This window comes from Somniosus microcephalus, chromosome 8 (genome assembly GCF_052327205.1).
Source record: "Somniosus microcephalus isolate GS21.2 chromosome 8, FLI_Smic_1.0, whole genome shotgun sequence".
Taxonomy (NCBI): Eukaryota; Metazoa; Chordata; class Chondrichthyes; order Squaliformes; family Somniosidae; genus Somniosus; species Somniosus microcephalus.
This window is the reverse complement of record NC_140994.1, coordinates 236,923,241-236,938,918: the sequence shown is the minus strand read 5'-3', so window position 1 is coordinate 236,938,918 and position 15,678 is coordinate 236,923,241.

Genomic DNA, 15,678 nt, shown 5'->3' with positions numbered 1-15,678 from the left:
GTGAGAGAGAGAGATTGGTAGTGTGAGAGAGAGAGAGATTGGGAGTGAGAGAGAGAGAGAGAATGGGAGTGTGAGAGAGAGATTGGGAGTGTGAGAGAGAGAGATTGGGAGTGTGAGAGAGAGAGAGACTGGGAGTGTGAGAGAGAGAGAGATTGGGAGTGTGAGAGAGAGAGATTGGGAGTGTGAGAGAGAGAGAGAGAGAGACTGGGAGTGTGAGAGAGAGAGATTGGGAGTGTGAGAGAGAGATTGGGAGTGTGAGAGAGAGAGAGAGAGAGAGACTGGGAGTGTGAGAGAGAGGGAGATTGGGAGTGTGAGAGAGAGAGAGATTGGGGGAGTGAGAGAGAGAGAGATTGGGAGTGTGAGAGAGAGAGATTTGGAGTGTGAGAGAGAGAGATTGGAGTGTGTGAGAGAGAGAGATTGGGAGTGTGAGAGAGAGAGAGATTGGGAGTGTGAGAGAGAGAGATTGGGAGTGAGAGAGAGAGAGAGAGATTGGGAGTGTGAGAGAGAGAGAGATTGGGAGCATGAGAGAGAGAGATTCGGAGTGTGAGAGAGAGAGATTGGGAGTGTGTGAGAGAGAGAGATTGGGAGTGTGATAGAGAGAGAGATTGGGAGTGTCAGAGAGAGAGATTGGGAGTGTGAGAGAGAGAGAGAGATTGGGAGTGAGAGAGAGAGAGAGAGATTGGGAGTGTGAGAGAGAGAGAGATTGGGAGTGTGAGAGAGAGAGATTGGGAGTGTGAGAGAGAGAGAGAGATTGGGAGTGAGAGAGAGAGAGAGATTGGGAGTGTGAGAGAGAGAGATTGGGAGTGTGAGAGAGAGAGAGAGATTGGGAGTGAGAGAGAGAGAGATTGGGAGTGTGAGAGAGAGAGAGATTGGGAGTGTCAGAGAGAGAGATTGGGAGTGTGAGAGAGAGAGAGATTGGGAGTGAGAGAGAGAGAGAGAGATTAGGAGTGTGAGAGAGAGATTGGGAGTGTGAGAGAGAGAGATTGGGAGTGTGAGAGAGAGATTGGGAGTGTGAGAGAGAGAGATTGGGAGTGTGAGAGAGAGAGATTGGAAGTGTGAGAGAGAAAGATTGGGAGTGTGAGAGAGAGAGACTGGGAGTGTGAGAGAGAGAGAGACTGGGAGTGTGAGAGAGAGAGATTGGGAGTGTGAGAGAGAGATTGGGAGTGTGAGAGAGATTGGGAGTGTGAGAGAGAGATTGGGAGTGTGAGAGAGAGAGAGATTGGGAATATGAGAGAGAGAGAGATTGGGAGTGTGAGAGAGAGATTGGGAGTGTGAGAGAGAGAGAGACTGGGAGTGAGAGAGAGAGATTGGGAGTGTGAGAGAGAGAGAGATTGGGATTGTAAGAGAGAGAGAGATTGGGAGTGTGAGAGAGAGAGATTGGGAGTGTGAGAGAGAGAGAGATTGGGAGTGTGAGAGAGAGAGAGAGATTGGGAGCGAGAGAGAGAGAGATTGGGAGTGTGAGAGAGAGAGAGAGATTGGGAGTGAGAGAGAGAGAGATTGGGAGTGTGAGAGAGAGAGAGATTGGGAGTGTCAGAGAGAGAGATTGGGAGTGTGAGAGAGAGAGAGATTGGGAGTGAGAGAGAGAGAGAGAGATTGGGAGTGTGAGAGAGAGAGAGATTGGGAGTGTGAGAGAGAGAGATTGGGAGTGTGAGAGAGAGAGAGAGATTGGGAGTGAGAGAGAGAGAGAGATTGGGAGTGTGAGAGAGAGAGATTGGGAGTGTGAGAGAGAGAGAGAGATTGGGAGCGAGAGAGAGAGAGATTGGGAGTGTGAGAGAGAGAGAGAGATTGGGAGTGAGAGAGAGAGAGATTGGGAGTGTGAGAGAGAGAGAGATTGGGAGTGTCAGAGAGAGAGATTGGGAGTGTGAGAGAGAGAGAGATTGGGAGTGAGAGAGAGAGAGAGAGATTGGGAGTGTGAGAGAGAGAGAGATTGGGAGTGTGAGAGAGAGAGATTGGGAGTGTGAGAGAGAGAGAGAGATTGGGAGTGAGAGAGAGAGAGAGATTGGGAGTGTGAGAGAGAGAGATTGGAGTGTGAGAGAGAGATTGGGAGTGAGAGAGAGAGAGATTGGGAGTGTGAGAGAGAGAGAGATTGGGAGTGAGAGAGAGAGAGAGAGATTGGGAGTGTGAGAGAGAGAGATTGGGAGTGTGAGAGAGAGAGATTGGGAGTGTGAGAGAGAGAGAGAGATTGGGAGTGAGAGAGAGAGAGAGATTGGGAGTGTGAGAGAGAGAGATTGGGAGTGTGAGAGAGAGAGAGAGATGGGAGTGAGAGAGAGAGAGATTGGGAGTGTGAGAGAGAGAGAGACTGGGAGTGTCAGAGAGAGAGATTGGGAGTGTGAGAGAGAGAGAGATTGGGAGTGAGAGAGAGAGAGAGAGATTAGGAGTGTGAGAGAGAGATTGGGAGTGTGAGAGAGAGAGATTGGGAGTGTGAGAGAGAGATTGGGAGTGTGAGAGAGAGAGATTGGGAGTGTGAGAGAGAGAGATTGGAAGTGTGAGAGAGAAAGATTGGGAGTGTGAGAGAGAGAGACTGGGAGTGTGAGAGAGAGAGAGACTGGGAGTGTGAGAGAGAGAGATTGGGAGTGTGAGAGAGAGAGAGAGATTGGGAGTGAGAGAGAGAGAGAGATTGGGAGTGTGAGAGAGAGAGATTGGGAGTGTGAGAGAGAGAGAGAGATTGGGAGTGAGAGAGAGAGAGATTGGGAGTGTGAGAGAGAGAGATTGGGAGTGTCAGAGAGAGAGATTGGGAGTGTGAGAGAGAGAGAGATTGGGAGTGAGAGAGAGAGAGAGATTAGGAGTGTGAGAGAGAGATTGGGAGTGTGAGAGAGAGAGATTGGGAGTGTGAGAGAGAGATTGGGAGTGTGAGAGAGAGAGATTGGGAGTGTGAGAGAGAGAGATTGGAAGTGTGAGAGAGAAAGATTGGAGTGTGAGAGAGAGAGACTGGGAGTGTGAGAGAGAGAGAGACTGGGAGTGTGAGAGAGAGAGATTGGGAGTGTGAGAGAGAGATTGGGAGTGTGAGAGAGATTGGGAGTGTGAGAGAGAGATTGGGAGTGTGAGAGAGAGAGAGATTGGGAATATGAGAGAGAGAGAGATTGGGAGTGTGAGAGAGAGATTGGGAGTGTGAGAGAGAGAGAGACTGGGAGTGAGAGAGAGAGATTGGGAGTGTGAGAGAGAGAGAGATTGGGATTGTAAGAGAGAGAGAGATTGGGAGTGTGAGAGAGAGAGATTGGGAGTGTGAGAGAGAGAGAGATTGGGAGTGTGAGAGAGAGAGAGAGATTGGGAGCGAGAGAGAGAGAGAGAGATTGGGAGTGTGAGAGAGAGATTGGGAGTGTCAGAGAGAGAGATTGGGAGTGTGAGAGAGAGATTGGGAGTGTGAGAGAGAGAGATTGGGAGTGTGAGAGAGAGAGATTGGAAGTGTGAGAGAGAAGATTGGGAGTGTGAGAGAGAGAGACTGGGAGTGTGAGAGAGAGAGAGACTGGGAGTGTGAGAGAGAGAGATTGGAGTGTGAGAGAGAGATTGGGAGTGTGAGAGAGATTGGGAGTGTGAGAGAGAGATTGGGAGTGTGAGAGAGAGAGAGATTGGGAATATGAGAGAGAGAGAGATTGGGAGTGTGAGAGAGAGATTGGGAGTGTGAGAGAGAGAGAGACTGGGAGTGAGAGAGAGAGATTGGGAGTGTGAGAGAGAGAGAGATTGGGAGTGTAAGAGAGAGAGAGATTGGGAGTGTGAGAGAGAGAGATTGGGAGTGTGAGAGAGAGAGATTGGGAGTGTGAGAGAGAGAGAGACTGGGAGTGAGAGAGAGAGATTGGGAGTGTGAGAGAGAGAGAGACTGGGAGTGAGAGAAGAGATTGGGAGTGTGAGAGAGTGAGAGATTGGGAGTGTGAGAGAGAGGGACTGGGAGTGAGAGAGAGAGATTGGAAGTGTGAGAGAGAGAGGGACTGGGAGTGAGAGAGAGATTGGGAGTGTGAGAGAGAGACTGGGAGTGAGAGAGAGAGAGAGATTGGGAGTATGAGAGAGAGAGAGAAAGAGAGATTGGGAGTGTGAGAGAGAGAGAGAGAGACTGGGAGTGTGTGAGAGAGAGAGATTGGGAGTGTGAGAGAGAGAGAGATTGGGAGTGTGAGAGAGAGATTGGGAGTGTGAGAGAGAGAGAGATTGGGAGTGTGAGAGAGAGAGAGATTGGGAGTGTGAGAGAGAGAGAGAGATTGGGAGTGTGAGAGAGAGAGAGAGATTGGGAGTGTGAGAGAGAGAGATTGCGAGTAAGAGAGAGAGAGAGAGAGATTGGGAGTGTGAGAGAGAGAGAGAGATTGGGAGTGTGAGAGAAAGAGAGATTGGGAGTGTGAGAGAGAGAGAGATTGGGAGTGTGAGAGAGAGAGAGAGATTGGGAGTGCGAGAGAGAGAGAGATTGGAAGTGTGAGAGAGAGAGATTGGGAGTGTGAGAGAGAGAGAGATTGGGAGTGTGAGAGAGAGAGAGACTAGGAGTGTGAGAGAGAGAGAGAGATTGGGAGTGTGAGAGAGAGAGATTGGGAGTGTGAGAGAAAGAGATTGGGAGTGTGAGAGAGAAAGAGATTGGGAGTGTGAGAGAGAGAGATTGGGAGTGTGAGAGAGAGAGAGAGAGAGACTGGGCTGCCGTGGCCGCTCACCTGATGGCTTTGGGTCGGGCTCTGGGGCGGGGCTGTTGACGCCGCGGGGAAGGTTTGTGCGCGGCAGGTCCCGGCACGGCCCGCCGCGACTGGTGACCTTGTGGCTTTGGGTCGGGATCTGGGACGGGGCTGTTGACGCCGCGGGGAAGTTTTGTGCGCGGCGGCTCCCGGCACGGCCCGCAACTCAAGGCCTAGGCTTCCCGGGCTGCTAGAACGCGCCCGGCGCCGGCACAGCCGCTCGAAATGGCCGTCAAAGTAGGCGAGCCTCCGGGCGAAGGGCAGGGGATCACTTCATTTCCTACTGTTGCTAAATGCAATTTAAAACTCAAATAAATTGTTATTTTCCTTAGTTCCCTAACACACAGAAAGTGTGGGAAAAAAATCGTGAAGAATCAAGATGGCGGCCACTCACCTCGGTTCAGAATGATAAGGCCCGCCCACACACGCACCGATTGGTCGACCGTCAGGTCACTGAACTGTAGGATTGGTCAATCGTCAAGTCACTCAACACTCAACTGTAGGATGGCTCGCCCGCACGCGCAATGAACCCGCCCCCGTGACGCAGCGATTGGTCAACTGTCGGTCAACTGTCAGGTCGCTTGACCGCACGATTGGTCAACCTTCACGTCACTCAATGCTAATGAGCAAATGAGCGGAACGTTTCCCATTTAATGAGCGGAATTTTGAATGTTTTTTGGATACCGTGGGCACGATTTTTGTCTGACGGAAAAGTAAACACGCCTATGACCGGTCCATAATCGTAAGCTTTCTTTTGATGTGATGCGCGTGTAGGTACGCTCTATAACTTTCGAACGTATACAGAACGGACAGACAGACAGACAGACAGACAGAAAGACAGAAAGACAGACAGACAGAAGAGGTCTTTTATATATATACTAGCTGGCGTGCCCGGCGGTGCTGAGGCTTTTTCGAGGGCATGTTGTTGTTGGAAGAGAGAGAGCGACTTGGGGGGAAGAGAGAGAGCGACTGGGGGGGAAGGGAGAGAGCGACTGGGGGGGAAGAGAGAGAGCGAGTGGGGGGGGAAGAGAGAGAGCGACTGGTGGGGAAGAGAGAGAGCGACTGGGGGGGAAGAGAGAGAGTGACGGGGAGGAAGAGAGAGAGAGCGACTGGGGGAAGAGAGGGAAAGTGACTGGGGAAGAGAGAGAGAGCGACTGGGGGGAAGAGAGAGAGAGTGACTGGGGGGAAGAGAGAGAGAGCGACTGGGGGGAAGAGAGAGAGCGACTGGGGGGGGAAGAGAGAGAGCGACTGGGGGGGAAGAGAGAGAGCGACTGGGGTGGAAGAGAGAGAGCGACTGGGGGGGAAGAGAGAGAGCGACTGGGGGGGAAGAGAGAGAGTGACTGGGGGGGAAGAGAGAGAGCGACTGGGGGGGGAAGAGAGAGAGCGACTGGGGGGAAGAGAGAGAGTGACTGGGGGGGAAGAGAGAGAGCGACTGGGGGGAAGAGAGAGAGCGACTGGGGGGGAAGAGAGAGAGCGAGTGGGGGGGGGGAGAGAGAGAGAGTGCCTGGGAAGAGAGAGAGCGACTGGGGGGGAAGAGAGAGAGTGACGGGGGGGAAGAGAGAGAGAGCGACTGGGGGGGAAGAGAGAGAGCGACTGGGGGGAAGAGAGAGAGCGAGTGGGGGGGGAAGAGAGAGAGTGCCTGGGAAGAGAGAGAGCGACTGGGGGGAAGAGAGAGAGTGACGGGGGGAAGAGAGAGAGAGCGACTGGGGGAAGAGAGAGAAAGCGACTGGGGGAAGAGAGAGAGAGCGACTGGGAGGAAGAGAGAGAGAGCGACTGGGGGGAAGAGAGAGAGAGCGACTGGGGGGACGAGAGAGAGAGCGACTGGGGGAAGAGAGAGAGAGCGACTGGGGGGAAGAGAGAGAGAGCGACTGGGGGGAAGAGAGAGAGAGCGACTGGGGGGAAGAGAGAGAGAGCGACTGGGGGAAGAGAGAGAGCGACTGGGGGGGGAAGAGAGAGAGAGCGACTGGGGGGAAGAGAGAGAGAGCGACTGGGGGGGAAGAGAGAGAGAGCGACTGGGGGGAAGAGAGAGAGAGAGCGACTGGGGGGAAGAGAGAGAGCGACTGGGGGGGAAGAGAGAGAGCGACTGGGGGGAAGAGAGAGAGCGACGGGGGGAAGAGAGAGAGCGACTGGGGGGGAAGAGAGAGAGCGACTGGGGGGGAAGAGAGAGAGTGACTGGGGGGAAGAGAGAGAGTGACTGGGGGGAAGAGAGAGAGCGACTGGGGGGAAGGGGGGGAATGGGGAGAGGAGGGGGGGAAGGGAGGGGAGGAGGGGGAAGGAGGGGGGGAAGGGAGGGGAGGAGGGGGGAAGGAGGGGGAAAGAGGGGGAAATGGGGGGAAGGAGGGGGGGAAATGGGGGGAGGGGGAAGGGGGGAATTGGGGAAGGGGAGAAGGGGGGGAAGAAGGGGGGGAGAAGGGAGGGGATGGAGGGGGAGGGGGGTTGGAGGGGGGGAGGAAGGGGAGGAGGGGGGAGGGGGGAGGGGGGAGGAGGAAAGGGGGAGTCCCCGAACCCCGTCCCCGATCTCCCGATGTCCCTCCCCCCGATCTCCCGTCCCCTGATGTCCCGCCCCGATCTCCCAATGTCCCGCCCCCAATCTCCCGTCCCCCTATCTCCCGATGTCCCGCCCCCGATCTCCCGATGTCCCGCCCCGCGATCTCCCGATGTCCCGCCCCCGATCTCCCGATGTCCCGCCCCCCGATCTCCCGCCCCCCGATCTCCCGATGTCCTGCCCCGCCATCTCCCGATATCCCGCCCCCGATCTCCCGATGTCCCGCCCTCGATCTCCCGATGTCCCGCCCCCCGATCTCCCATCCCCTGATCTCCTGATGTCGCGAGCCCCGCCCCCCGATGTCCCGAGCCCCGCCCCCAATGTCCCGAGCCCCGCCCCCTGCCCTCCCGAGCACCGGCCTCCCGCTCTCCGGAGCCCCGCCCTCCCGAGCTGGTTTCAAGACCGCCGATTGCGGCTGTGAGAGACGGCCGGCGAGCCCAGTTGCCAGGGTAACCCTTCCCGCTCTCCAAGCCCCGCCCGAGATCCGCACTCCCGAGAGCCCTGCCCCCCCGCCCGAGCCAAGCGGGGAACAGAGAGAGACGCCGTGTCTCAGCTGCTCCTGCTGCGCGCGCACCCTGTGTATGTCCCGTGACCCTCATGGCTGACGCCGTTGCCCCGGGTAACGTGACGACGGGGGGGGGGAGGGTGCGGGGGGAGCTTAGCAGAAGCCGTGGGACAATTACCTAGCTCGGGCGTGGCCGGGCAGGAGAGGCCCAGGCTTTGAGGCCTAGGTTCTGAGGCCTTACAAAAACGGGGAAAGGTAGGAAAAAGAATCTTCAGGTTAGAGAAAATATTTACAAATGAATGAAGTTTTTTTAAAAACAATTTAATAAAAGCAATTTTTTTTTGCTGGAAATGTAGGTTTGAAAAGTAAAACGCAGAAAGCGGGAAAAAGAATGGAATCAAGATGGCTGACACTCACCTCGGTTCAGAACGATAAGGCCCGCCCACACACGCACCGATTGGTCGACCGCCAGGTCACCGAAGCGTAGGATTGGTCAATCGTCCCGTCACTTGACTGTAGGAGGGCCCGCCCGCACGCGCCAGGAACCCGGCGTACGATTGGTCGACCTCGACGTCACTCTATCGCTAATGAGCGGATAATGAGATGCTAATGAGCGGAATTTTGAACGTTTTTTGGATACCGTGGGCGCAATTTTTGTCCGGCCGAAACGTAAATACGCCTATGACCGGTCCGTAATCGTAAGCTTTCTTTTGATGTGACGCGCGTGTAGGTACGCTCTATAACTTTCGAACGTATAGAGAACGGACAGACAGACAGACAGACAGAAAGACAGACAGACAGACAGAAGAGGTCTTTTATATATATAGACTAGCTGGGGGGGCCCGGCGTTGCCAAGGCTTTTTTGTAAAACAGCAGTTTACAGGGCCGTGCGGTTTACGGCCGGACGCTGCCGCTCCCCCGCTCTGTGTCTCGGGCCGAGCGGTTGTGAGGCCCGGCCCGAGTGACCCCAACTCTGAGGAGGAGAGAGAGAGACTGGGGGGGAGAGAGAGAGACGGGGGAGAGAGAGTAGAGAGACTGGGGGAGAGAGAGGAGAGAGACTGGGGAGAGAGAGAGAGAGAGAGAGCGAGAATGGGGAGATAGAGAGAGAGAGAGAGAGACTGAGGGGGAGAGAGAGCGACTGGGGGAGAGAGACGGGGAGAGAGAGAGAGAGAGAGACGGGGGAGAGAGAGTAGAGTGACTGGGGGAAGAGATAGAGAGACTGGGAGACAGAGAGAGAGAGACTGGGAGACAGAGAGAGAGATAAAGAGACGGGGAGAGAGAGAGATTGGGGGAGAGGGAGGGAGAGGGCTAGAAATTCGGTATCACCCCATTTGGAGAGGGAAGGAGAGAGAGACAGAGAGAGAGGGAAGGAGAGAGAGAGAGAGGGAAGGAGAGAGAGAGAGAGGGAAGGAGCGAGAGACAGAGAGAGGGAAGGAGAGAGAGACAGAGAGAGAGAGGGAAGGAGAGAGAGACAGACAGAGAGAGAGAGGGAAGGAGAGAGAGAGACTGGGGGGAGAGAGAGAGAGACGGGAGAGAGAGAAAGAGTAGAGAGACTGGGGAGAGAGAGAGAGACGGAGAGATAGAGAGAGAGAGACTGGGGAGATAGAGAGAGAGACTGAGGGGGGAGAGAGAGAGCGACTGAGGGGGAGAGAGAGAGACTGGGGTAGAGAGAGATGGGGAGAGAGAGAGAGTAGAGAGAAAGGGGGGAGAGAGAGGAGAGAGACTGGGGAGAGAGATACTGGGGGAGAGAGAGAGAGACAGACCAGGGGGGAGAGAGGGAGAGAGAGAGACTGGGGGAGAGAGAGAGAGATGGGGAGAGAGAGAGAGGGAGAGACTGGGGGGGAGGGAGAGAGAGAGACTGGGGAGATAGAGAGAGACTGAGGGGGAGAGAGAGAGCGACTGAGGGGGAGAGAGAGAGACTGGGGGAGAGAGAGAGAGAGATGGGGAGAGAGAAAGAGAGAGTAGAGAGACTGGGGGGAGAGAGGAGAGAGACTGGGGAGAGAGAGAGAGAATGGGGAGATAGAGAGAGAGAGAGAGAGAGAGACTGAGGGGGAGAGAGAGAGCGACTGAGGGGTGAGAGAGAGAGAGAGATGGGGGAGAGAGAGAGGGAGAGACTGGGGAGATAGAGAGAGAGAGACTGGGGAGATAGAGAGAGAGAGACTGAGGGGGGAGAGAGAGAGCGACTGAGGGGGAGAGAGGGAGACTGGGGGAGAGAGAGAGAGATGGGGGAGAGAAAGAGAGAGAGTAGAGAGACTGGGGGGGAGAGAGAGGAGAGAGACTGGGGAAAGAGAGAGAGAGAATGGGGAGAGAGAGAGAGAGACTGAGGGGGAGAGAGAGAGAGACTGGGGGAGAGAGATGGGGGAGAGAGAGAGAGAGAGACTGAGGGGGAGAGAGAGAGAGACGGGGAGAGAGACGGGGAGAGAGAGAGAGAGACTGGGGGAGAGAGAGAGAGATGGGCGAAGGGAGAGAGATACTGGGGAGAGAGAGAGAGACTGGGGAGATAGAGAGAGAGAGCGAGAGAGAGACTGGGGGGGGGGGAGAGAGAGAGACCAGGGGGTCGGGGGGGGGAGAGAGAGAGAGACTGAGGGGAGAGAGAGAGAGATGGGGAGAGAGAGAGACTTGGGGGGAGAGGGAGAGAGTGGAGGGAGAGGGAGAGAGTGGGGGAGAGAGAGAGAGAGAGACTGGGGGGAGAGGGAGAGAGTTGGGGAGAGAGAGGGAGAGACTGGGGGAGAGAGAGACTGGGGGAGAGAAAGACTGGAGGGGAGAGAGAGAGAGACTGGGGGGGAGAGAGAGACTGGGGAGAGAGAGACTGGGGGGAGAGAGAGACTGGGGGGAGAGAGAGAGACTGGGGGGGGAGAGAGAGAGACTGGGGGGAGAGAGAGAGACTGGGGGGGAGAGAGAGAGACTGGGGGGGAGAGAGAGAGACTGGGAGAGAGAGAGAGAAACTGGGGGGAGAGAGAGCAGAGCCCGAGCAGCAACCGGAGCACGGAGCCTGAAGCCGGAGAAAGGCCCGAGGAACCGGGCCGAGCGAGGCACCGGAGAGAAGGAGAGCGAGCAGCAACAGGAGTAGACCCAGACCGGGAGGAGCGGCCCGAGCCAGTCAAAGAGGCGAGTGGAGAGGTAGGGGTGCCGGATCGGGTCGGGCCTGGAGAGCGAGCAAGCCCGGGGCCTGAAACCCGAGAAACTCCGGGGTCGGAGAAACTCGGACAAACACCGGGCCGGGACAGCACAGCCGAGCCGAGGGGCTGGGGCCAGGGCAGAAGCCCGGAGAGAGCGTTGGGAGCTGAGAGCTGAGAGCGCGAAATTTGAACGAAGGGAAACGGCTGAAAGGAGAAAAGGAGCAAAGAGAGGTAACTGCACCTAGAGAGAGAGAGACGGAGCGAGAGAGCGTGAGAGAGAGAGAGAGGAGAGGAAACACCAGCTGGAGAGAAAAAGCCGGAGAAATAAGTTTTACCTAACTCTACCTAAGTTTCATTTTAGTTAAAGTTAGTTCGGAAAAAGTTTAATTTTATTTAAATTTAGCTCGAAAAAAAAAAAAAAAAAAACCTGAAAAAAGAACAACAAACCCGCGAGGAAAAGGAATAGAAACCCGAGAGAAACGATAAACTACCCGAACCAAGAGCCTGTGAGAAAAAGAGAAAGATAAACCTTTAAGAGCAGCTATATCAAAGATGAACCCCTGAAAAACTCCCAATTTTGGACCTAAAAGTGGGCTAAGGTGGAACACGACACAAAAAAGAGAAAAAAAAAAAGTTATCTATCTGAGACAAAAAACAAACGACTACAATGAGCAGGGAAATGATATATCCTGAGCAATGCACAAAAAATAAAGCAAAGGAAAAATACAAGTACACAACACTAAAAAATAACCCAGAAATCCTCTACGTGGACTATACCACACACAAAGGGACTAAGCTGAAGAACAACCTCATATTCTACACCGAATACGTCACCTCCTGGAAGGAGACTTTACAAAAACACTACACATACGTCTCCAGTGAAGGTATTGGCAGTGGAGGCAGACTGAAAATATGTAAAGATGGAAACCTAGATAAAGATGACCCCCTGCTAACCATAAGCTACTACAACAAAAATAGAAAGATCATGATACAGGGGAATGTGGAAAATCTGGACACCTTCGAAAAGGAATTCCCCCAGTTGAAAACTAAGGCAGACACAAAGAGGACAAATGGACAGGAAGCAAAAGAGAGTCGAACAGAGGATGAGGAGAGCCAAGTGGAGGAAGAAGAAGAGAGACCAGCAGAGGAAAACACCTCCCTGTACATCTCCACCCCCCCCACACCTCTCAACGAAAACAAAATGATGAAAGAGAATCTGGCCAAACTAGAACTTGATTTCAACGAATACAGAGAAACACTGGCCAAGAATTTGAAGGAGGAATTCAAACAGCTAAAAACGGAACACGAGTCCACCATCCACAAGCTGAGAAAGACCATAGAGGAGCAAAGAAATGAGATCAAAGAACTCCGTACTCAACTAAACAAAATGAAGGAGACCGTAGAAAGGCTCAGCAGGCAACACAAACCTCTTAAGGTCCAAAAACCTGAGGACACAAAAACAACACACACAAGGACACAGAACCCGCCGGATGCCACCCCACACGAAGACACACCGAAAGCCACAAACCCCGCTCCAACCAGCCCTCAGTCGAGTCATGCCCAGACTACTGCTACCCAGTCCTCACACACAGGAACACAAAAACCGACAGATACCCCCCGAAACGAGGACACACCGAAAGCCCCAAACCCCGCTCCTGCCACACAACATATCCCAGAAACCCAGCCAACAACCAGCCACCAGGCGAGTCCTACCCAGACTACTGTTACCCAGTCTGAAAAACCAGCCCCTCAGGCGGTCCTGCTGACCGACTCCAACGGAAAGTTTCTGGACCCCCAGAGGCTGTTCCCAGACCATCAAGTCCTGAAAAAATGGTGCAGCAACACAGGCCAAGCAATGAAGATCCTGAACAAAGAATCCCTTGGAAGCCCCAAATGGATTGTGATCCACACAGGCACGAACGACCTACGCACCCTACAGGAAGGCACGGCTTGGGCGGTGAGCAGGATGGCAGAAAAGGCCAGCAGGGAATTCCCCGAGGCGCGGATCGTGATCTCCACACTACTGCCCAGAAAGGACACCCCAGCCTTTATAATCCACAACACCAACAGGGAGATCGACACGAGATGTTCTGTCCTCCCCAACGTCTCCCTGGCCCATCATCCAAACATCAACACAAGGGACCTCTATGACGAAATACATCTACTCAAACAGCGGATGTGGGTCTTCGCAAGAAACCTCATAAACACTGCCAAAAGACGCAGCCCTCCCACCCCCACTACCATTGGGAGCCCAAACAGGACCACCAATGTCCCCCACCCCCCTTTACAAAACCGACAACAGAACCGTGCTTTTATACCTGACCCAAGACCCCCCTCTAGACCACAGACTGTAGACCAAGAACTGAGAAAGATCATGACGATGCTGAACAGCCTGATAGAAAGCCGGAGAAATTATTAATATTGTTATTTATCATTATCATTATTGTTATATCAGTATTATTACTATTATTAGATAGATATATGTGCATGCCTCATGAAATTTATACTAAATCATCACTTAGCACTATAGAAAATAGTGTTTCCACACTCATCCCACAAAATAGGTCCATTTTATTTCGTTTTATTGAACTATATAAATGCGTTCTTTCCACATAAGCTGCTGGAATATCCAGGGCCTCCGCTCCTCAACTTTTGGGATGAAGAGTACAGACCCTGAATTCCTAAAAGCTATAAAAGACATTGATATAATTGTGTTAACAGAAACATGGTGCCAAAAGGACATGCCGACCCACTGTCCTCCAATGTACCATGAAATCATTGTGCCCTCAGTAAAGAACACTAAAACACGCAAGGGCAGAACCTCCGGGGGAATATTGGTGTGGTATAAGGGAGAACTGGACAAACACATCTCACCGGTAAAACAGAGGAAATCACACGTATGGCTAAAACTAGATAAAAATATAGGAATAGCAAAAAAAGATGTTTACTTATGTGCGATCTACATACCTCCAATAGATTCGCCATATTTCGAAGAGGAGTTATTTGATACTCTCCACATGGAAATCAGCCATTTCCAGGCCCAAGGAAAGGTGATAATATGTGGGGACCTAAATGCAAGGACCGGTTGTGAACCTGACTTCATAGACCCACAGGGAAACAACCATGTGTTTGGCCAGACCCCTTTAGATGTCACACCAGCCATCGCAAATAGGAACAACCTTGATCGTGAAATAAATAAAAGCGGTAGGGAGGTAGTGCAACTCTGCCGAGCCTTAGGCCTGTACATAGTTAATGGTAGGTTCAGAGGGGACTCCCAAGGGAGACTCACATACTCCTCAACTCTTGGGTCTAGTGTGGTGGACTATACAATCACTGACCTGGACCCCTGCGATATCAACGCATTCACTGTCAGGCAGCAATCCCCCCTCTCAGACCATAACCAATTAAATGTGTACCTTAAACTTTCTGCCCAAACTACAGACACAAAAAAGGAACACAGTAAGCTACATAAAATAAACCAGACATACAGATGGGCCCCAGACAGTGGAGATAAATTCATCACAGCACTAAATTCACCTGATCTCACAAGTAAAATTTCAAAATTTAAAGAAAATCTATATGAGATCACCAGAGATGGTATAAACACGGCCATAGAGGATATAAATATGATCTTCCATGAGGCAGCTGTAAAAGCCGACCTCGTGAAACAGAAGAGGAAGCCTCACAAAAGACAAAATAAAAATATGAAATGGTTTGACCACGAGTGCAAAAATGCCAGAAAAGACCTGAGAAAAATATCAAACCAAAAGCATCGGCAACCAAACAATCCGGACCTACGTACTAGATACAATGAAACCCTCAAAAGATATAAACACACCATTAGGAACAAAACACAAAACTATACCCACAAAATACTCGAAGAAATTGAAAACTCCACCAATCCAAAACAATTCTGGGAAATGTGGAATAACCTGAGTACAACACAATTGCAAGCATTACCAATCCAAGATGGCGACATCTGGAGAACACATTTTGAAAACCTCTACAAAGACATCCCAAAAAACAAAACAAACCCAAGTCAACATCAGGTCACAGAAAAACTCCACACATTAGAAGCAACAATTAAAGACAACCAAAACCCTCTAGACTCCCCAATCACATGGAAAGAACTGGCCACAAAAACAAAATCTCTCCACCTAAAGAAAGCCTGTGGCCCAGACAACATCAAAAATGAAATGCTAAAGTTCAGCAATATGGAGATGCAGGGTGCGATACTCAAACTATTCAACATCATATTACGCTCAGGCTCTTTTCCCGATATCTGGTGCCAAGGACTAATCTCCCCCATATATAAAAGTGGAAACAAATCAGACCCAAATAACTACCGCGGCATTTGTGTCAACAGTTGTCTAGGGAAGTTATTCTGCAGTATTCTAAATAGTAGATTACTTGATTTTCTTAACAAACATAATAGCCTCAGAAAAAACCAAATAGGCTTTCTTCCAAAACACCGCACCGCCGACCATATCTATACCCTTCACACCCTCATTGAAAAACATAAACACCAAACAAAAAATGGGAAAATATTCGCCTGTTTCATCGACTTCAAGAAAGCCTTTGACTCTATATGGCACGAAGGGCTCTATTATAAACTTCTTCAGTGTGGAATAGGGGGCAAAGTCTATGACCTTATTAAATCAATGTATCTGAAAAACAAATGCGGGGTCAAAATTGGAGACAAACGCACCGATTTCTTCACCCAGAGAAGAGGCGTCCGGCAGGGCTGCAATTTGAGCCCGACCCTGTTCAACATATACATAAATGAATTAGCAGACATGCTGGAGCAAAGCGAGTCACCAGGTCTCCGTCTCCTGGATGGAGAAGTGAAGTCCCTGTTCTATGCGG